The following is a 23,782-nucleotide window of genomic DNA, read 5'->3' as shown; positions in this document are numbered from 1 at the left end:
AAAAAAAACGACAGTGGTACCCCTTTCGTTTTTTTTTCAGGTCGAAATTTTGAGTTTCGATATCTCAGCTCTGGAAGGGTCTAGAGACTCAATTTTTGCACTCAGGTCTAAGTCTCATGGCCCTCTATCATAATCCAGAGTTTTGAGAAGATTGGAGAAACTTAATTTTTCGACCCCAAAAAAAAACGACAGTGGTACCCCTTTCGTTTTTTTTTCGGGTCGAAATTTTGAGTTTCGATATCTCAGCTCTGGAAGTGTCTAGAGACTCAATTTTTGCACTCAGGTCTAAGTCTCATGACCCTCTATCATAATCCAGAGTTTTGAGAAGATTGGAGAAACTTAATTTTTCGACCCCAAAAAAAAACGACAGTGGTACCCCTTTCGTTTTTTTTTCGGGTCGAAATTTTGAGTTTCGATATCTCAGCTCTGGAAGGGTCTAGAGACTCAATTTTTGCACTCAGGTCTAAGTCTCATGGCCCTCTATCATAATCCAGAGTTTTGAGAAGATTGGAGAAACTTAATTTTTCGACCCCAAAAAAAAACCGACAGTGGTACCCCTTTCGTTTTTTTTTCGGGTCGAAATTTTGAGTTTCGATATCTCAGCTCAGGAAGGGTCTAGAGACTCAATTTTTGCACTCAGGTCTAAGTCTCATGGCCCTCTATCATAATCCAGAGTTTTGAGAAGATTGGAGAAACTTAATTTTTCGACCCCTAAAAAAAACGACAGTGGTACCCCTTTCGTTTTTTTTTCGGGTCGAAATTTTGAGTTTCGATATCTCAGCTCAGGAAGGGACTAGAGACTCAATTTTTGCACTCAGGTCTAAGTCTCATGGCCCTCTATCATAATCCAGAGTTTTGAGAAGATTGGAGAAACTTAATTTTTCGACCCCCAAAAAAAACGACAGTGGTACCCCTTTCGTTTTTTTTTCGGGTCGAAATTTTGAGTTTCGATATCTCAGCTCAGGAAGGGTCTAGAGACTCAATTTTTGCACTCAGGTCTAAGTCTCATGGCCCTCTATCATAATCCAGAGTTTTGAGAAGATTGGAGAAACTTAATTTTTCGACCCCAAAAAAAAACGACAGTGGTACCCCTTTCGTTTTTTTTTCGGGTCGAAATTTTGAGTTTCGATATCTCAGCTCAGGAAGGGTCTAGAGACTCAATTTTTGCACTCAGGTCTAAGTCTCATGGCACTCTATCATAATCCAGAGTTTTGAGAAGATTGGAGAAACTTAATTTTTCGACCCCAAAAAAAAACGACAGTGGTACCCCTTTCGTTTTTTTTTCGGGTCGAAATTTTGAGTTTCGATATCTCAGCTCAGGAAGGGTCTAGAGACTAAATTTTTGCACTCAGGTCTAAGTCTCATGGCCCTCTATCATAATCCAGAGTTTTGAGAAGATTGGAGAAACTTAATTTTTCGACCCCAAAAAAAAAACGACAGTGGTACCCCTTTCGTTTTTTTTTCGGGTCGAAATTTTGAGTTTCGATATCTCAGCTCAGGAAGGGTCTAGAGACTCAATTTTTGCACTCAGGTCTAAGTCTCATGGCCCTCTATCATAATCCAGAGTTTTGAGAAGATTGGAGAAACTTAATTTTTCGACCCCAAAAAAAAAACGACAGTGGTACCCCTTTCGTTTTTTTTTCGGGTCGAAATTTTGAGTTTCGATATCTCAGCTCAGGAAGGGTCTAGAGACTCAATTTTTGCACTCAGGTCTAAGTCTCATGGCCCTCTATCATAATCCAGAGTTTTGAGAAGATTGGAGAAACTTAATTTTTCGACCCCAAAAAAAAAACGACAGTGGTACCCCTTTCGTTTTTTTTTTTCGGGTCGAAATTTTGAGTTTCGATATCTCAGCTCTGGAAGGGTCTAGAGACTCAATTTTTGCACTCAGGTCTAAGTCTCATGGCCCTCTATCATAATCCAGAGTTTTGAGAAGATTGGAGAAACTTAATTTTTCGACCCCAAAAAAAAAACGACAGTGGTACCCCTTTCGTTTTTTTTTCGGGTCGAAATTTTGAGTTTCGATATCTCAGCTCAGGAAGGGTCTAGAGACTCAATTTTTGCACTCAGGTCTAAGTCTCATGGCCCTCTATCATAATCCAGAGTTTTGAGAAGATTGGAGAAACTTAATTTTTCGACCCCCAAAAAAAAAACGACAGTGGTACCCCTTTCGTTTTTTTTTCAGGTCGAAATTTTGAGTTTCGATATCTCAGCTCTGGAAGGGTCTAGAGACTCAATTTTTGCACTCAGGTCTAAGTCTCATGGCCCTCTATCATAATCCAGAGTTTTGAGAAGATTGGAGAAACTTAATTTTTCGACCCCAAAAAAAAAACGACAGTGGTACCCCTTTCGTTTTTTTTTCGGGTCGAAATTTTGAGTTTCGATATCTCAGCTCAGGAAGGGTCTAGAGACTCAATTTTTGCACTCAGGTCTAAGTCTCATGGCCCTCTATCATAATCCAGAGTTTTGAGAAGATTGGAGAAACTTAATTTTTCGACCCCAAAAAAAAAACGACAGTGGTACCCCTTTCGTTTTTTTTTCGGGTCGAAATTTTGAGTTTCGATATCTCAGCTCAGGAAGGGTCTAGAGACTCAATTTTTGCACTCAGGTCTAAGTCTCATGGCCCTCTATCATAATCCAGAGTTTTGAGAAGATTGGAGAAACTTAATTTTTCGACCCCCAAAAAAAACGACAGTGGTACCCCTTTCGTTTTTTTTTTCGGGTCGAAATTTTGAGTTTCGATATCTCAGCTCTGGAAGGGTCTAGAGACTCAATTTTTGCACTCAGGTCTAAGTCTCATGGCCCTCTATCATAATCCAGAGTTTTGAGAAGATTGGAGAAACTTAATTTTTCGACCCCAAAAAAAAACGACAGTGGTACCCCTTTCGTTTTTTTTTCGGGTCGAAATTTTGAGTTTCGATATCTCAGCTCAGGAAGGGTCTAGAGACTCAATTTTTGCACTCAGGTCTAAGTCTCATGGCCCTCTATCATAATCCAGAGTTTTGAGAAGATTGGAGAAACTTAATTTTTCGACCCCAAAAAAAAACGACAGTGGTACCCCTTTCGTTTTTTTTTCGGGTCGAAATTTTGAGTTTCGATATCTCAGCTCAGGAAGGGTCTAGAGACTCAATTTTTGCACTCAGGTCTAAGTCTCATGGCCCTCTATCATAATCCAGAGTTTTGAGAAGATTGGAGAAACTTAATTTTTCGACCCCAAAAAAAAAACGACAGTGGTACCCCTTTCGTTTTTTTTTCGGGTCGAAATTTTGAGTTTCGATATCTCAGCTCAGGAAGGGTCTAGAGACTCAATTTTTGCACTCAGGTCTAAGTCTCATGGCCCTCTATCATAATCCAGAGTTTTGAGAAGATTGGAGAAACTTAATTTTTCGACCCCAAAAAAAAAACGACAGTGGTACCCCTTTCGTTTTTTTTTCGGGTCGAAATTTTGAGTTTCGATATCTCAGCTCAGGAAGGGTCTAGAGACTCAATTTTTGCACTCAGGTCTAAGTCTCATGGCCCTCTATCATAATCCAGAGTTTTGAGAAGATTGGAGAAACTTAATTTTTCGACCCCAAAAAAAAAACGACAGTGGTACCCCTTTCGTTTTTTTTTCGGGTCGAAATTTTGAGTTTCGATATCTCAGCTCAGGAAGGGTCTAGAGACTCAATTTTTGCACTCAGGTCTAAGTCTCATGGCCCTCTATCATAATCCAGAGTTTTGAGAAGATTGGAGAAACTTAATTTTTCGACCCCAAAAAAAAAACGACAGTGGTACCCCTTTCGTTTTTTTTTCGGGTCGAAATTTTGAGTTTCGATATCTCAGCTCAGGAAGGGTCTAGAGACTCAATTTTTGCACTCAGGTCTAAGTCTCATGGCCCTCTATCATAATCCAGAGTTTTGAGAAGATTGGAGAAACTTAATTTTTCGACCCCAAAAAAAAACGACAGTGGTACCCCTTTCGTTTTTTTTTTTCGGGTCGAAATTTTGAGTTTCGATATCTCAGCTCTGGAAGGGTCTAGAGACTCAATTTTTGCACTCAGGTCTAAGTCTCATGGCCCTCTATCATAATCCAGAGTTTTGAGAAGATTGGAGAAACTTAATTTTTCGACCCCAAAAAAAAAACGACAGTGGTACCCCTTTCGTTTTTTTTTCGGGTCGAAATTTTGAGTTTCGATATCTCAGCTCAGGAAGGGTCTAGAGACTCAATTTTTGCACTCAGGTCTAAGTCTCATGGCCCTCTATCATAATCCAGAGTTTTGAGAAGATTGGAGAAACTTAATTTTTCGACCCCCAAAAAAAAAACGACAGTGGTACCCCTTTCGTTTTTTTTTCAGGTCGAAATTTTGAGTTTCGATATCTCAGCTCTGGAAGGGTCTAGAGACTCAATTTTTGCACTCAGGTCTAAGTCTCATGGCCCTCTATCATAATCCAGAGTTTTGAGAAGATTGGAGAAACTTAATTTTTCGACCCCAAAAAAAAACGACAGTGGTACCCCTTTCGTTTTTTTTTCGGGTCGAAATTTTGAGTTTCGATATCTCAGCTCAGGAAGGGTCTAGAGACTCAATTTTTGCACTCAGGTCTAAGTCTCATGGCCCTCTATCATAATCCAGAGTTTTGAGAAGATTGGAGAAACTTAATTTTTCGACCCCAAAAAAAACACGACAGTGGTACCCCTTTCGTTTTTTTTTCGGGTCGAAATTTTGAGTTTCGATATCTCAGCTCAGGAAGGGTCTAGAGACTCAATTTTTGCACTCAGGTCTAAGTCTCATGGCCCTCTATCATAATCCAGAGTTTTGAGAAGATTGGAGAAACTTAATTTTTCGACCCCCAAAAAAAAAACGACAGTGGTACCCCTTTCGTTTTTTTTTCGGGTCGAAATTTTGAGTTTCGATATCTCAGCTCAGGAAGGGTCTAGAGACTCAATTTTTGCACTCAGGTCTAAGTCTCATGGCCCTCTATCATAATCCAGAGTTTTGAGAAGATTGGAGAAACTTAATTTTTCGACCCCAAAAAAAAACGACAGTGGTACCCCTTTCGTTTTTTTTTCGGGTCGAAATTTTGAGTTTCGATATCTCAGCTCAGGAAGGGTCTAGAGACTCAATTTTTGCACTCAGGTCTAAGTCTCATGGCCCTCTATCATAATCCAGAGTTTTGAGAAGATTGGAGAAACTTAATTTTTCGACCCCCAAAAAAAAAACGACAGTGGTACCCCTTTCGTTTTTTTTTCGGGTCGAAATTTTGAGTTTCGATATCTCAGCTCAGGAAGGGTCTAGAGACTCAATTTTTGCACTCAGGTCTAAGTCTCATGGCCCTCTATCATAATCCAGAGTTTTGAGAAGATTGGAGAAACTTAATTTTTCGACCCCAAAAAAAAAACGACAGTGGTACCCCTTTCGTTTTTTTTTCAGGTCGAAATTTTGAGTTTCGATATCTCAGCTCTGGAAGGGTCTAGAGACTCAATTTTTGCACTCAGGTCTAAGTCTCATGGCCCTCTATCATAATCCAGAGTTTTGAGAAGATTGGAGAAACTTAATTTTTCGACCCCAAAAAAAAACGACAGTGGTACCCCTTTCGTTTTTTTTTCGGGTCGAAATTTTGAGTTTCGATATCTCAGCTCTGGAAGTGTCTAGAGACTCAATTTTTGCACTCAGGTCTAAGTCTCATGACCCTCTATCATAATCCAGAGTTTTGAGAAGATTGGAGAAACTTAATTTTTCGACCCCAAAAAAAAACGACAGTGGTACCCCTTTCGTTTTTTTTTCGGGTCGAAATTTTGAGTTTCGATATCTCAGCTCTGGAAGGGTCTAGAGACTCAATTTTTGCACTCAGGTCTAAGTCTCATGGCCCTCTATCATAATCCAGAGTTTTGAGAAGATTGGAGAAACTTAATTTTTCGACCCCAAAAAAAAACCGACAGTGGTACCCCTTTCGTTTTTTTTTCGGGTCGAAATTTTGAGTTTCGATATCTCAGCTCAGGAAGGGTCTAGAGACTCAATTTTTGCACTCAGGTCTAAGTCTCATGGCCCTCTATCATAATCCAGAGTTTTGAGAAGATTGGAGAAACTTAATTTTTCGACCCCTAAAAAAAACGACAGTGGTACCCCTTTCGTTTTTTTTTCGGGTCGAAATTTTGAGTTTCGATATCTCAGCTCAGGAAGGGACTAGAGACTCAATTTTTGCACTCAGGTCTAAGTCTCATGGCCCTCTATCATAATCCAGAGTTTTGAGAAGATTGGAGAAACTTAATTTTTCGACCCCCAAAAAAAACGACAGTGGTACCCCTTTCGTTTTTTTTTCGGGTCGAAATTTTGAGTTTCGATATCTCAGCTCAGGAAGGGTCTAGAGACTCAATTTTTGCACTCAGGTCTAAGTCTCATGGCCCTCTATCATAATCCAGAGTTTTGAGAAGATTGGAGAAACTTAATTTTTCGACCCCAAAAAAAAACGACAGTGGTACCCCTTTCGTTTTTTTTTCGGGTCGAAATTTTGAGTTTCGATATCTCAGCTCAGGAAGGGTCTAGAGACTCAATTTTTGCACTCAGGTCTAAGTCTCATGGCACTCTATCATAATCCAGAGTTTTGAGAAGATTGGAGAAACTTAATTTTTCGACCCCAAAAAAAAACGACAGTGGTACCCCTTTCGTTTTTTTTTCGGGTCGAAATTTTGAGTTTCGATATCTCAGCTCAGGAAGGGTCTAGAGACTAAATTTTTGCACTCAGGTCTAAGTCTCATGGCCCTCTATCATAATCCAGAGTTTTGAGAAGATTGGAGAAACTTAATTTTTCGACCCCAAAAAAAAAACGACAGTGGTACCCCTTTCGTTTTTTTTTCGGGTCGAAATTTTGAGTTTCGATATCTCAGCTCAGGAAGGGTCTAGAGACTCAATTTTTGCACTCAGGTCTAAGTCTCATGGCCCTCTATCATAATCCAGAGTTTTGAGAAGATTGGAGAAACTTAATTTTTCGACCCCAAAAAAAAAACGACAGTGGTACCCCTTTCGTTTTTTTTTTCGGGTCGAAATTTTGAGTTTCGATATCTCAGCTCAGGAAGGGTCTAGAGACTCAATTTTTGCACTCAGGTCTAAGTCTCATGGCCCTCTATCATAATCCAGAGTTTTGAGAAGATTGGAGAAACTTAATTTTTCGACCCCAAAAAAAAACGACAGTGGTACCCCTTTCGTTTTTTTTTTCGGGTCGAAATTTTGAGTTTCGATATCTCAGCTCTGGAAGGGTCTAGAGACTCAATTTTTGCACTCAGGTCTAAGTCTCATGGCCCTCTATCATAATCCAGAGTTTTGAGAAGATTGGAGAAACTTAATTTTTCGACCCCAAAAAAAAAACGACAGTGGTACCCCTTTCGTTTTTTTTTCGGGTCGAAATTTTGAGTTTCGATATCTCAGCTCAGGAAGGGTCTAGAGACTCAATTTTTGCACTCAGGTCTAAGTCTCATGGCCCTCTATCATAATCCAGAGTTTTGAGAAGATTGGAGAAACTTAATTTTTCGACCCCCAAAAAAAAAACGACAGTGGTACCCCTTTCGTTTTTTTTTCAGGTCGAAATTTTGAGTTTCGATATCTCAGCTCTGGAAGGGTCTAGAGACTCAATTTTTGCACTCAGGTCTAAGTCTCATGGCCCTCTATCATAATCCAGAGTTTTGAGAAGATTGGAGAAACTTAATTTTTCGACCCCAAAAAAAAAACGACAGTGGTACCCCTTTCGTTTTTTTTTCGGGTCGAAATTTTGAGTTTCGATATCTCAGCTCAGGAAGGGTCTAGAGACTCAATTTTTGCACTCAGGTCTAAGTCTCATGGCCCTCTATCATAATCCAGAGTTTTGAGAAGATTGGAGAAACTTAATTTTTCGACCCCAAAAAAAAAACGACAGTGGTACCCCTTTCGTTTTTTTTTCGGGTCGAAATTTTGAGTTTCGATATCTCAGCTCAGGAAGGGTCTAGAGACTCAATTTTTGCACTCAGGTCTAAGTCTCATGGCCCTCTATCATAATCCAGAGTTTTGAGAAGATTGGAGAAACTTAATTTTTCGACCCCCAAAAAAAACGACAGTGGTACCCCTTTCGTTTTTTTTTTCGGGTCGAAATTTTGAGTTTCGATATCTCAGCTCAGGAAGGGTCTAGAGACTCAATTTTTGCACTCAGGTCTAAGTCTCATGGCCCTCTATCATAATCCAGAGTTTTGAGAAGATTGGAGAAACTTAATTTTTCGACCCCAAAAAAAAACGACAGTGGTACCCCTTTCGTTTTTTTTTCGGGTCGAAATTTTGAGTTTCGATATCTCAGCTCAGGAAGGGTCTAGAGACTCAATTTTTGCACTCAGGTCTAAGTCTCATGGCCCTCTATCATAATCCAGAGTTTTGAGAAGATTGGAGAAACTTAATTTTTCGACCCCAAAAAAAAACGACAGTGGTACCCCTTTCGTTTTTTTTTCGGGTCGAAATTTTGAGTTTCGATATCTCAGCTCAGGAAGGGTCTAGAGACTCAATTTTTGCACTCAGGTCTAAGTCTCATGGCCCTCTATCATAATCCAGAGTTTTGAGAAGATTGGAGAAACTTAATTTTTCGACCCCAAAAAAAAAACGACAGTGGTACCCCTTTCGTTTTTTTTTCGGGTCGAAATTTTGAGTTTCGATATCTCAGCTCAGGAAGGGTCTAGAGACTCAATTTTTGCACTCAGGTCTAAGTCTCATGGCCCTCTATCATAATCCAGAGTTTTGAGAAGATTGGAGAAACTTAATTTTTCGACCCCAAAAAAAAAACGACAGTGGTACCCCTTTCGTTTTTTTTTCGGGTCGAAATTTTGAGTTTCGATATCTCAGCTCAGGAAGGGTCTAGAGACTCAATTTTTGCACTCAGGTCTAAGTCTCATGGCCCTCTATCATAATCCAGAGTTTTGAGAAGATTGGAGAAACTTAATTTTTCGACCCCAAAAAAAAAACGACAGTGGTACCCCTTTCGTTTTTTTTTTCGGGTCGAAATTTTGAGTTTCGATATCTCAGCTCAGGAAGGGTCTAGAGACTCAATTTTTGCACTCAGGTCTAAGTCTCATGGCCCTCTATCATAATCCAGAGTTTTGAGAAGATTGGAGAAACTTAATTTTTCGACCCCAAAAAAAAAAAACGACAGTGGTACCCCTTTCGTTTTTTTTTCGGGTCGAAATTTTGAGTTTCGATATCTCAGCTCAGGAAGGGTCTAGAGACTCAATTTTTGCACTCAGGTCTAAGTCTCATGACCCTCTATCATAATCCAGAGTTTTGAGAAGATTGGAGAAACTTAATTTTTCGACCCCAAAAAAAAAACGACAGTGGTACCCCTTTCGTTTTTTTTTCAGGTCGAAATTTTGAGTTTCGATATCTCAGCTCTGGAAGGGTCTAGAGACTCAATTTTTGCACTCAGGTCTAAGTCTCATGGCCCTCTATCATAATCCAGAGTTTTGAGAAGATTGGAGAAACTTAATTTTTCGACCCCAAAAAAAAACGACAGTGGTACCCCTTTCGTTTTTTTTTCGGGTCGAAATTTTGAGTTTCGATATCTCAGCTCTGGAAGTGTCTAGAGACTCAATTTTTGCACTCAGGTCTAAGTCTCATGGCCCTCTATCATAATCCAGAGTTTTGAGAAGATTGGAGAAACTTAATTTTTCGACCCCAAAAAAAAACGACAGTGGTACCCCTTTCGTTTTTTTTTTCGGGTCGAAATTTTGAGTTTCGATATCTCAGCTCTGGAAGGGTCTAGAGACTCAATTTTTGCACTCAGGTCTAAGTCTCATGGCCCTCTATCATAATCCAGAGTTTTGAGAAGATTGGAGAAACTTAATTTTTCGACCCCAAAAAAAAACGACAGTTATACCCCTTTCGTTTTTTTTTCGGGTCGAAATTTTGAGTTTCGATATCTCAGCTCAGGAAGGGTCTAGAGACTCAATTTTTGCACTCACGTCTAAGTCTCATGGCCCTCTATCATAATCCAGAGTTTTGAGAAGATTGGAGAAACTTAATTTTTCGACCCCCAAAAAAAACGACAGTGGTACCCCTTTCGTTTTTTTTTCGGGTCGAAATTTTGAGTTTCGATATCTCAGCTCAGGAAGGGTCTAGAGACTCAATTTTTGCACTCAGGTCTAAGTCTCATGGCCCTCTATCATAATCCAGAGTTTTGAGAAGATTGGAGAAACTTAATTTTTCGACCCCAAAAAAAAAACGACAGTGGTACCCCTTTCGTTTTTTTTTTCGGGTCGAAATTTTGAGTTTCGATATCTCAGCTCAGGAAGGGTCTAGAGACTCAATTTTTGCACTCAGGTCTAAGTCTCATGGCCCTCTATCATAATCCAGAGTTTTGAGAAGATTGGAGAAACTTAATTTTTCGACCCCCAAAAAAAACGACAGTGGTACCCCTTTCGTTTTTTTTTCGGGTCGAAATTTTGAGTTTCGATATCTCAGCTCAGGAAGGGTCTAGAGACTCAATTTTTGCACTCAGGTCTAAGTCTCATGGCCCTCTATCATAATCCAGAGTTTTGAGAAGATTGGAGAAACTTAATTTTTCGACCCAAAAAAAAAACGACAGTGGTACCCCTTTCGTTTTTTTTTCGGGTCGAAATTTTGAGTTTCGATATCTCAGCTCTGGAAGGGTCTAGAGACTCAATTTTTGCACTCAGGTCTAAGTCTCATGGCCCTCTATCATAATCCAGAGTTTTGAGAAGATTGGAGAAACTTAATTTTTCGACCCCAAAAAAAAACGACAGTGGTACCCCTTTCGTTTTTTTTTTCGGGTCGAAATTTTGAGTTTCGATATCTCAGCTCAGGAAGGGTCTAGAGACTCAATTTTTGCACTCAGGTCTAAGTCTCATGGCCCTCTATCATAATCCAGAGTTTTGAGAAGATTGGAGAAACTTAATTTTTCGACCCCAAAAAAAAACGACAGTGGTACCCCTTTCGTTTTTTTTTCGGGTCGAAATTTTGAGTTTCGATATCTCAGCTCAGGAAGGGTCTAGAGACTCAATTTTTGCACTCAGGTCTAAGTCTCATGGCCCTCTATCATAATCCAGAGTTTTGAGAAGATTGGAGAAACTTAATTTTTCGACCCCAAAAAAAAACGACAGTGGTACCCCTTTCGTTTTTTTTCGGGTCGAAATTTTGAGTTTCGATATCTCAGCTCAGGAAGGGTCTAGAGACTCAATTTTTGCACTCAGGTCTAAGTCTCATGGCCCTCTATCATAATCCAGAGTTTTGAGAAGATTGGAGAAACTTAATTTTTCGACCCCAAAAAAAAAACGACAGTGGTACCCCTTTCGTTTTTTTTTCGGGTCGAAATTTTGAGTTTCGATATCTCAGCTCAGGAAGGGTCTAGAGACTCAATTTTTGCACTCAGGTCTAAGTCTCATGGCCCTCTATCATAATCCAGAGTTTTGAGAAGATTGGAGAAACTTAATTTTTCGACCCCAAAAAAAAAACGACAGTGGTACCCCTTTCGTTTTTTTTTCGGGTCGAAATTTTGAGTTTCGATATCTCAGCTCAGGAAGGGTCTAGAGACTCAATTTTTGCACTCAGGTCTAAGTCTCATGGCCCTCTATCATAATCCAGAGTTTTGAGAAGATTGGAGAAACTTAATTTTTCGACCCCAAAAAAAAAACGACAGTGGTACCCCTTTCGTTTTTTTTTTCGGGTCGAAATTTTGAGTTTCGATATCTCAGCTCAGGAAGGGTCTAGAGACTCAATTTTTGCACTCAGGTCTAAGTCTCATGGCCCTCTATCATAATCCAGAGTTTTGAGAAGATTGGAGAAACTTAATTTTTCGACCCCAAAAAAAAAAAACGACAGTGGTACCCCTTTCGTTTTTTTTTCGGGTCGAAATTTTGAGTTTCGATATCTCAGCTCAGGAAGGGTCTAGAGACTCAATTTTTGCACTCAGGTCTAAGTCTCATGACCCTCTATCATAATCCAGAGTTTTGAGAAGATTGGAGAAACTTAATTTTTCGACCCCAAAAAAAAAACGACAGTGGTACCCCTTTCGTTTTTTTTTCAGGTCGAAATTTTGAGTTTCGATATCTCAGCTCTGGAAGGGTCTAGAGACTCAATTTTTGCACTCAGGTCTAAGTCTCATGGCCCTCTATCATAATCCAGAGTTTTGAGAAGATTGGAGAAACTTAATTTTTCGACCCCAAAAAAAAACGACAGTGGTACCCCTTTCGTTTTTTTTTCGGGTCGAAATTTTGAGTTTCGATATCTCAGCTCTGGAAGTGTCTAGAGACTCAATTTTTGCACTCAGGTCTAAGTCTCATGGCCCTCTATCATAATCCAGAGTTTTGAGAAGATTGGAGAAACTTAATTTTTCGACCCCAAAAAAAAACGACAGTGGTACCCCTTTCGTTTTTTTTTCGGGTCGAAATTTTGAGTTTCGATATCTCAGCTCTGGAAGGGTCTAGAGACTCAATTTTTGCACTCAGGTCTAAGTCTCATGGCCCTCTATCATAATCCAGAGTTTTGAGAAGATTGGAGAAACTTAATTTTTCGACCCCAAAAAAAAACGACAGTTATACCCCTTTCGTTTTTTTTTCGGGTCGAAATTTTGAGTTTCGATATCTCAGCTCAGGAAGGGTCTAGAGACTCAATTTTTGCACTCACGTCTAAGTCTCATGGCCCTCTATCATAATCCAGAGTTTTGAGAAGATTGGAGAAACTTAATTTTTCGACCCCCAAAAAAAACGACAGTGGTACCCCTTTCGTTTTTTTTTCGGGTCGAAATTTTGAGTTTCGATATCTCAGCTCAGGAAGGGTCTAGAGACTCAATTTTTGCACTCAGGTCTAAGTCTCATGGCCCTCTATCATAATCCAGAGTTTTGAGAAGATTGGAGAAACTTAATTTTTCGACCCCAAAAAAAAACGACAGTGGTACCCCTTTCGTTTTTTTTTCGGGTCGAAATTTTGAGTTTCGATATCTCAGCTCAGGAAGGGTCTAGAGACTCAATTTTTGCACTCAGGTCTAAGTCTCATGGCCCTCTATCATAATCCAGAGTTTTGAGAAGATTGGAGAAACTTAATTTTTCGACCCCAAAAAAAAAACGACAGTGGTACCCCTTTCGTTTTTTTTTCGGGTCGAAATTTTGAGTTTCGATATCTCAGCTCAGGAAGGGTCTAGAGACTCAATTTTTGCACTCAGGTCTAAGTCTCATGGCCCTCTATCATAATCCAGAGTTTTGAGAAGATTGGAGAAACTTAATTTTTCGACCCCAAAAAAAAACGACAGTGGTACCCCTTTCGTTTTTTTTTCGGGTCGAAATTTTGAGTTTCGATATCTCAGCTCTGGAAGGGTCTAGAGACTCAATTTTTGCACTCAGGTCTAAGTCTCATGGCCCTCTATCATAATCCAGAGTTTTGAGAAGATTGGAGAAACTTAATTTTTCGACCCCAAAAAAAAACGACAGTGGTACCCCTTTCGTTTTTTTTTTCGGGTCGAAATTTTGAGTTTCGATATCTCAGCTCTGGAAGGGTCTAGAGACTCAATTTTTGCACTCAGGTCTAAGTCTCATGGCCCTCTATCATAATCCAGAGTTTTGAGAAGATTGGAGAAACTTAATTTTTCGACCCCAAAAAAAAACGACAGTGGTACCCCTTTCGTTTTTTTTTCGGGTCGAAATTTTGAGTTTCGATATCTCAGCTCTGGAAGGGTCTAGAGACTCAATTTTTGCACTCAGGTCTAAGTCTCATGGCCCTCTATCATAATCCAGAGTTTTGAGAAGATTGGAGAAACTTAATTTTTCGACCCCAAAAAAAAACGACAGTGGTACCCCTTTCATTTTTTTCTGGGTCGAATTTTTGAGTTTCGATATCTCAGCTCTGGAAGGGTCTAGAGACTCAATTTTTGCACTCAGGTCTAAGTCTCATGGCCCTCTATCATAATCCAGAGTTTTGAGAAGATTGGAGAAACTTAATTTTTCGACCCCCAAAAAAAACGACAGTGGTACCCCTTTCGTTTTTTTTTCGGGTCGAAATTTTGAGTTTCGATATCTCAGCTCAGGAAGGGTCTAGAGACTCAATTTTTGCACTCAGGTCTAAGTCTCATGGCCCTCTATCATAATCCAGAGTTTTGAGAAGATTGGAGAAACTTAATTTTTCGACCCCCAAAAAAAAACGACAGTGGTACCCCTTTCGTTTTTTTTTCGGGTCGAAATTTTGAGTTTCGATATCTCAGCTCTGGAAGGGTCTAGAGACTCAATTTTTGCACTCAGGTCTAAGTCTCATGGCCCTCTATCATAATCCAGAGTTTTGAGAAGATTGGAGAAACTTAATTTTTCGACCCCAAAAAAAAACGACAGTGGTACCCCTTTCGTTTTTTTTTCGGGTCGAAATTTTGAGTTTCGATATCTCAGCTCTGGAAGGGTCTAGAGACTCAATTTTTGCACTCAGGTCTAAGTCTCATGGCCCTCTATCATAATCCAGAGTTTTGAGAAGATTGGAGAAACTTAATTTTTCGACCCCAAAAAAAAAACGACAGTGGTACCCCTTTCGTTTTTTTTTCGGGTCGAAATTTTGAGTTTCGATATCTCAGCTCTGGAAGGGTCTAGAGACTCAATTTTTGCACTCAGGTCTAAGTCTCATGGCCCTCTATCATAATCCAGAGTTTTGAGAAGATTGGAGAAACTTAATTTTTCGACCCCAAAAAAAAACGACAGTGGTACCCCTTTCGTTTTTTTTTCGGGTCAAAATTTTGAGTTTCGATATCTCAGCTCAGGAAGGGTCTAGAGACTCAATTTTTGCACTCAGGTCTAAGTCTCATGGCCCTCTATCATAATCCAGAGTTTTGAGAAGATTGGAGAAACTTAATTTTTCGACCCCCAAAAAAAAACGACAGTGGTACCCCTTTCGTTTTTTTTTCGGGTCGAAATTTTGAGTTTCGATATCTCAGCTCTGGAAGGGTCTAGAGACTCAATTTTTGCACTCAGGTCTAAGTCTCATGGCCCTCTATCATAATCCAGAGTTTTGAGAAGATTGGAGAAACTTAATTTTTCGACCCCAAAAAAAAACGACAGTGGTACCCCTTTCGTTTTTTTTTCGGGTCGAAATTTTGAGTTTCGATATCTCAGCTCTGGAAGGGTCTAGAGACTCAATTTTTGCACTCAGGTCTAAGTCTCATGGCCCTCTATCATAATCCAGAGTTTTGAGAAGATTGGAGAAACTTAATTTTTCGACCCCAAAAAAAAAACGACAGTGGTACCCCTTTCGTTTTTTTTTCGGGTCGAAATTTTGAGTTTCGATATCTCAGCTCTGGAAGGGTCTAGAGACTCAATTTTTGCACTCAGGTCTAAGTCTCATGGCCCTCTATCATAATCCAGAGTTTTGAGAAGATTGGAGAAACTTAATTTTTCGACCCCAAAAAAAAACGACAGTTTCGTTTTTTTTTCGGGTCGAAATTTTGAGTTTCGATATCTCAGCTCAGGAAGGGTCTAGAGACTCAATTTTTGCACTCAGGTCTAAGTCTCATGGCCCTCTATCATAATCCAGAGTTTTGAGAAGATTGGAGAAACTTAATTTTTCGACCCCAAAAAAAACACGACAGTGGTACCCCTTTCGTTTTTTTTTCGGGTCGAAATTTTGAGTTTCGATATCTCAGCTCAGGAAGGGTCTAGAGACTCAATTTTTGCACTCAGGTCTAAGTCTCATGGCCCTCTATCATAATCCAGAGTTTTGAGAAGATTGGAGAAACTTAATTTTTCGACCCCCAAAAAAAAAACGACAGTGGTACCCCTTTCGTTTTTTTTTCGGGTCGAAATTTTGAGTTTCGATATCTCAGCTCAGGAAGGGTCTAGAGACTCAATTTTTGCACTCAGGTCTAAGTCTCATGGCCCTCTATCATAATCCAGAGTTTTGAGAAGATTGGAGAAACTTAATTTTTCGACCCCAAAAAAAAACGACAGTGGTACCCCTTTCGTTTTTTTTTTCGGGTCGAAATTTTGAGTTTCGATATCTCAGCTCAGGAAGGGTCTAGAGACTCAATTTTTGCACTCAGGTCTAAGTCTCATGGCCCTCTATCATAATCCAGAGTTTTGAGAAGATTGGAGAAACTTAATTTTTCGACCCCAAAAAAAAAAACGACAGTGGTACCCCTTTCGTTTTTTTTTCGGGTCGAAATTTTGAGTTTCGATATCTCAGCTCAGGAAGGGTCTAGAGACTCAATTTTTGCACTCAGGTCTAAGTCTCATGGCCCTCTATCATAATCCAGAGTTTTGAGAAGATTGGAGAAACTTAATTTTTCGACCCCAAAAAAAAAACGACAGTGGTACCCCTTTCGTTTTTTTTTCAGGTCGAAATTTTGAGTTTCGATATCTCAGCTCTGGAAGGGTCTAGAGACTCAATTTTTGCACTCAGGTCTAAGTCTCATGGCCCTCTATCATAATCCAGAGTTTTGAGAAGATTGGAGAAACTTAATTTTTCGACCCCAAAAAAAAACGACAGTGGTACCCCTTTCGTTTTTTTTTCGGGTCGAAATTTTGAGTTTCGATATCTCAGCTCTGGAAGTGTCTAGAGACTCAATTTTTGCACTCAGGTCTAAGTCTCATGACCCTCTATCATAATCCAGAGTTTTGAGAAGATTGGAGAAACTTAATTTTTCGACCCCAAAAAAAAACGACAGTGGTACCCCTTTCGTTTTTTTTTCGGGTCGAAATTTTGAGTTTCGATATCTCAGCTCTGGAAGGGTCTAGAGACTCAATTTTTGCACTCAGGTCTAAGTCTCATGGCCCTCTATCATAATCCAGAGTTTTGAGAAGATTGGAGAAACTTAATTTTTCGACCCCAAAAAAAAAACGACAGTGGTACCCCTTTCGTTTTTTTTTCGGGTCGAAATTTTGAGTTTCGATATCTCAGCTCAGGAAGGGTCTAGAGACTCAATTTTTGCACTCAGGTCTAAGTCTCATGGCCCTCTATCATAATCCAGAGTTTTGAGAAGATTGGAGAAACTTAATTTTTCGACCCCAAAAAAAAACGACAGTGGTACCCCTTTCGTTTTTTTTTCGGGTCGAAATTTTGAGTTTCGATATCTCAGCTCAGGAAGGGTCTAGAGACTCAATTTTTGCACTCAGGTCTAAGTCTCATGGCCCTCTATCATAATCCAGAGTTTTGAGAAACTTAATTTTTCGACCCCAAAAAAAAACGACAGTGGTACCCCTTTCGTTTTTTTTTCGGGTCGAAATTTTGAGTTTCGATATCTCAGCTCAGGAAGGGTCTAGAGACTCAATTTTTGCACTCAGGTCTAAGTCTCATGGCACTCTATCATAATCCAGAGTTTTGAGAAGATTGGAGAAACTTAATTTTTCGACCCCAAAAAAAAACGACAGTGGTACCCCTTTCGTTTTTTTTTCGGGTCGAAATTTTGAGTTTCGATATCTCAGCTCAGGAAGGGTCTAGAGACTAAATTTTTGCACTCAGGTCTAAGTCTCATGGCCCTCTATCATAATCCAGAGTTTTGAGAAGATTGGAGAAACTTAATTTTTCGACCCCAAAAAAAAAACGACAGTGGTACCCCTTTCGTTTTTTTTTCGGGTCGAAATTTTGAGTTTCGATATCTCAGCTCAGGAAGGGTCTAGAGACTCAATTTTTGCACTCAGGTCTAAGTCTCATGGCCCTCTATCATAATCCAGAGTTTTGAGAAGATTGGAGAAACTTAATTTTTCGACCCCAAAAAAAAAACGACAGTGGTACCCCTTTCGTTTTTTTTTTCGGGTCGAAATTTTGAGTTTCGATATCTCAGCTCTGGAAGGGTCTAGAGACTCAATTTTTGCACTCAGGTCTAAGTCTCATGGCCCTCTATCATAATCCAGAGTTTTGAGAAGATTGGAGAAACTTAATTTTTCGACCCCAAAAAAAAAAACGACAGTGGTACCCCTTTCGTTTTTTTTTCGGGTCGAAATTTTGAGTTTCGATATCTCAGCTCAGGAAGGGTCTAGAGACTCAATTTTTGCACTCAGGTCTAAGTCTCATGGCCCTCTATCATAATCCAGAGTTTTGAGAAGATTGGAGAAACTTAATTTTTCGACCCCAAAAAAAAAAACGACAGTGGTACCCCTTTCGTTTTTTTTTCAGGTCGAAATTTTGAGTTTCGATATCTCAGCTCTGGAAGGGTCTAGAGACTCAATTTTTGCACTCAGGTCTAAGTCTCATGGCCCTCTATCATAATCCAGAGTTTTGAGAAGATTGGAGAAACTTAATTTTTCGACCCCAAAAAAAAAACGACAGTGGTACCCCTTTCGTTTTTTTTTCGGGTCGAAATTTTGAGTTTCGATATCTCAGCTCAGGAAGGGTCTAGAGACTCAATTTTTGCACTCAGGTCTAAGTCTCATGGCCCTCTATCATAATCCAGAGTTTTGAGAAGATTGGAGAAACTTAATTTTTCGACCCCAAAAAAAAAACGACAGTGGTACCCCTTTCGTTTTTTTTTCGGGTCGAAATTTTGAGTTTCGATATCTCAGCTCAGGAAGGGTCTAGAGACTCAATTTTTGCACTCAGGTCTAAGTCTCATGGCCCTCTATCATAATCCAGAGTTTTGAGAAGATTGGAGAAACTTAATTTTTCGACCCCCAAAAAAAACGACAGTGGTACCCCTTTCGTTTTTTTTTTCGGGTCGAAATTTTGAGTTTCGATATCTCAGCTCAGGAAGGGTCTAGAGACTCAATTTTTGCACTCAGGTCTAAGTCTCATGGCCCTCTATCATAATCCAGAGTTTTGAGAAGATTGGAGAAACTTAATTTTTCGACCCCCAAAAAAAACGACAGTGGTACCCCTTTCGTTTTTTTTTCGGGTCGAAATTTTGAGTTTCGATATCTCAGCTCAGGAAGGGTCTAGAGACTCAATTTTGGCACTCAGGTCTAAGTCTCATGGCCCTCTATCATAATCCAGAGTTTTGAGAAGATTGGAGAAACTTAATTTTTCGACCCCAAAAAAAAACGACAGTGGTACCCCTTTCGTTTTTTTTTCGGGTCGAAATTTTGAGTTTCGATATCTCAGCTCAGGAAGAGTCTAGAGACTCAATTTTTGCACTCAGGTCTAAGTCTCATGGCCCTCTATCATAATCCAGAGTTTTGAGAAGATTGGAGAAACTTAATTTTTCGACCCCAAAAAAAAACGACAGTGGTACCCCTTTCGTTTTTTTTTCGGGTCGAAATTTTGAGTTTCGATATCTCAGCTCTGGAAGGGTCTAGAGACTCAATTTTTGCACTCAGGTCTAAGTCTCATGGCCCTCTATCATAATCCAGAGTTTTGAGAAGATTGGAGAAACTTAATTTTTCGACCCCAAAAAAAAACGACAGTGGTACCCCTTTCGTTTTTTTTTTCGGGTCGAAATTTTGAGTTTCGATATCTCAGCTCTGGAAGGGTCTAGAGACTCAATTTTTGCACTCAGGTCTAAGTCTCATGGCCCTCTATCATAATCCAGAGTTTTGAGAAGATTGGAGAAACTTAATTTTTCGACCCCAAAAAAAAACGACAGTGGTACCCCTTTCGTTTTTTTTTCGGGTCGAAATTTTGAGTTTCGATATCTCAGCTCTGGAAGGGTCTAGAGACTCAATTTTTGCACTCAGGTCTAAGTCTCATGGCCCTCTATCATAATCCAGAGTTTTGAGAAGATTGGAGAAACTTAATTTTTCGACCCCAAAAAAAAACGACAGTGGTACCCCTTTCATTTTTTTCTGGGTCGAATTTTTGAGTTTCGATATCTCAGCTCTGGAAGGGTCTAGAGACTCAATTTTTGCACTCAGGTCTAAGTCTCATGGCCCTCTATCATAATCCAGAGTTTTGAGAAGATTGGAGAAACTTAATTTTTCGACCCCCAAAAAAAACGACAGTGGTACCCCTTTCGTTTTTTTTTCGGGTCGAAATTTTGAGTTTCGATATCTCAGCTCAGGAAGGGTCTAGAGACTCAATTTTTGCACTCAGGTCTAAGTCTCATGGCCCTCTATCATAATCCAGAGTTTTGAGAAGATTGGAGAAACTTAATTTTTCGACCCCCAAAAAAAAACGACAGTGGTACCCCTTTCGTTTTTTTTTCGGGTCGAAATTTTGAGTTTCGATATCTCAGCTCTGGAAGGGTCTAGAGACTCAATTTTTGCACTCAGGTCTAAGTCTCATGGCCCTCTATCATAATCCAGAGTTTTGAGAAGATTGGAGAAACTTAATTTTTCGACCCCAAAAAAAAACGACAGTGGTACCCCTTTCGTTTTTTTTTCGGGTCGAAATTTTGAGTTTCGATATCTCAGCTCTGGAAGGGTCTAGAGACTCAATTTTTGCACTCAGGTCTAAGTCTCATGGCCCTCTATCATAATCCAGAGTTTTGAGAAGATTGGAGAAACTTAATTTTTCGACCCCAAAAAAAAAACGACAGTGGTACCCCTTTCGTTTTTTTTTCGGGTCGAAATTTTGAGTTTCGATATCTCAGCTCTGGAAGGGTCTAGAGACTCAATTTTTGCACTCAGGTCTAAGTCTCATGGCCCTCTATCATAATCCAGAGTTTTGAGAAGATTGGAGAAACTTAATTTTTCGACCCCAAAAAAAAACGACAGTGGTACCCCTTTCGTTTTTTTTTCGGGTCAAAATTTTGAGTTTCGATATCTCAGCTCAGGAAGGGTCTAGAGACTCAATTTTTGCACTCAGGTCTAAGTCTCATGGCCCTCTATCATAATCCAGAGTTTTGAGAAGATTGGAGAAACTTAATTTTTCGACCCCCAAAAAAAAACGACAGTGGTACCCCTTTCGTTTTTTTTTCGGGTCGAAATTTTGAGTTTCGATATCTCAGCTCTGGAAGGGTCTAGAGACTCAATTTTTGCACTCAGGTCTAAGTCTCATGGCCCTCTATCATAATCCAGAGTTTTGAGAAGATTGGAGAAACTTAATTTTTCGACCCCAAAAAAAAACGACAGTGGTACCCCTTTCGTTTTTTTTTCGGGTCGAAATTTTGAGTTTCGATATCTCAGCTCTGGAAGGGTCTAGAGACTCAATTTTTGCACTCAGGTCTAAGTCTCATGGCCCTCTATCATAATCCAGAGTTTTGAGAAGATTGGAGAAACTTAATTTTTCGACCCCAAAAAAAAAACGACAGTGGTACCCCTTTCGTTTTTTTTTCGGGTCGAAATTTTGAGTTTCGATATCTCAGCTCTGGAAGGGTCTAGAGACTCAATTTTTGCACTCAGGTCTAAGTCTCATGGCCCTCTATCATAATCCAGAGTTTTGAGAAGATTGGAGAAACTTAATTTTTCGACCCCAAAAAAAAACGACAGTTTCGTTTTTTTTTCGGGTCGAAATTTTGAGTTTCGATATCTCAGCTCAGGAAGGGTCTAGAGACTCAATTTTTGCACTCAGGTCTAAGTCTCATGGCCCTCTATCATAATCCAGAGTTTTGAGAAGATTGGAGAAACTTAATTTTTCGACCCCAAAAAAAACACGACAGTGGTACCCCTTTCGTTTTTTTTTCGGGTCGAAATTTTGAGTTTCGATATCTCAGCTCAGGAAGGGTCTAGAGACTCAATTTTTGCACTCAGGTCTAAGTCTCATGGCCCTCTATCATAATCCAGAGTTTTGAGAAGATTGGAGAAACTTAATTTTTCGACCCCCAAAAAAAAAACGACAGTGGTACCCCTTTCGTTTTTTTTTCGGGTCGAAATTTTGAGTTTCGATATCTCAGCTCAGGAAGGGTCTAGAGACTCAATTTTTGCACTCAGGTCTAAGTCTCATGGCCCTCTATCATAATCCAGAGTTTTGAGAAGATTGGAGAAACTTAATTTTTCGACCCCAAAAAAAAACGACAGTGGTACCCCTTTCGTTTTTTTTTTCGGGTCGAAATTTTGAGTTTCGATATCTCAGCTCAGGAAGGGTCTAGAGACTCAATTTTTGCACTCAGGTCTAAGTCTCATGGCCCTCTATCATAATCCAGAGTTTTGAGAAGATTGGAGAAACTTAATTTTTCGACCCCAAAAAAAAAAACGACAGTGGTACCCCTTTCGTTTTTTTTTCGGGTCGAAATTTTGAGTTTCGATATCTCAGCTCAGGAAGGGTCTAGAGACTCAATTTTTGCACTCAGGTCTAAGTCTCATGGCCCTCTATCATAATCCAGAGTTTTGAGAAGATTGGAGAAACTTAATTTTTCGACCCCAAAAAAAAAACGACAGTGGTACCCCTTTCGTTTTTTTTTCAGGTCGAAATTTTGAGTTTCGATATCTCAGCTCTGGAAGGGTCTAGAGACTCAATTTTTGCACTCAGGTCTAAGTCTCATGGCCCTCTATCATAATCCAGAGTTTTGAGAAGATTGGAGAAACTTAATTTTTCGACCCCAAAAAAAAACGACAGTGGTACCCCTTTCGTTTTTTTTTCGGGTCGAAATTTTGAGTTTCGATATCTCAGCTCTGGAAGTGTCTAGAGACTCAATTTTTGCACTCAGGTCTAAGTCTCATGACCCTCTATCATAATCCAGAGTTTTGAGAAGATTGGAGAAACTTAATTTTTCGACCCCAAAAAAAAACGACAGTGGTACCCCTTTCGTTTTTTTTTCGGGTCGAAATTTTGAGTTTCGATATCTCAGCTCTGGAAGGGTCTAGAGACTCAATTTTTGCACTCAGGTCTAAGTCTCATGGCCCTCTATCATAATCCAGAGTTTTGAGAAGATTGGAGAAACTTAATTTTTCGACCCCAAAAAAAAAACGACAGTGGTACCCCTTTCGTTTTTTTTTCGGGTCGAAATTTTGAGTTTCGATATCTCAGCTCAGGAAGGGTCTAGAGACTCAATTTTTGCACTCAGGTCTAAGTCTCATGGCCCTCTATCATAATCCAGAGTTTTGAGAAGATTGGAGAAACTTAATTTTTCGACCCCAAAAAAAAACGACAGTGGTACCCCTTTCGTTTTTTTTTCGGGTCGAAATTTTGAGTTTCGATATCTCAGCTCAGGAAGGGTCTAGAGACTCAATTTTTGCACTCAGGTCTAAGTCTCATGGCCCTCTATCATAATCCAGAGTTTTGAGAAACTTAATTTTTCGACCCCAAAAAAAAACGACAGTGGTACCCCTTTCGTTTTTTTTTCGGGTCGAAATTTTGAGTTTCGATATCTCAGCTCAGGAAGGGTCTAGAGACTCAATTTTTGCACTCAGGTCTAAGTCTCATGGCACTCTATCATAATCCAGAGTTTTGAGAAGATTGGAGAAACTTAATTTTTCGACCCCAAAAAAAAACGACAGTGGTACCCCTTTCGTTTTTTTTTCGGGTCGAAATTTTGAGTTTCGATATCTCAGCTCAGGAAGGGTCTAGAGACTAAATTTTTGCACTCAGGTCTAAGTCTCATGGCCCTCTATCATAATCCAGAGTTTTGAGAAGATTGGAGAAACTTAATTTTTCGACCCCAAAAAAAAAACGACAGTGGTACCCCTTTCGTTTTTTTTTCGGGTCGAAATTTTGAGTTTCGATATCTCAGCTCAGGAAGGGTCTAGAGACTCAATTTTTGCACTCAGGTCTAAGTCTCATGGCCCTCTATCATAATCCAGAGTTTTGAGAAGATTGGAGAAACTTAATTTTTCGACCCCAAAAAAAAAACGACAGTGGTACCCCTTTCGTTTTTTTTTTCGGGTCGAAATTTTGAGTTTCGATATCTCAGCTCTGGAAGGGTCTAGAGACTCAATTTTTGCACTCAGGTCTAAGTCTCATGGCCCTCTATCATAATCCAGAGTTTTGAGAAGATTGGAGAAACTTAATTTTTCGACCCCAAAAAAAAAAACGACAGTGGTACCCCTTTCGTTTTTTTTTCGGGTCGAAATT

This window comes from Pimephales promelas, chromosome 1 (genome assembly GCF_988280905.1).
Source record: "Pimephales promelas chromosome 1, fPimPro1.hap1.1, whole genome shotgun sequence".
NCBI lineage: Eukaryota > Metazoa > Chordata > Actinopteri > Cypriniformes > Leuciscidae > Pimephales > Pimephales promelas.
This window is presented reverse-complemented; position numbering follows the sequence as displayed.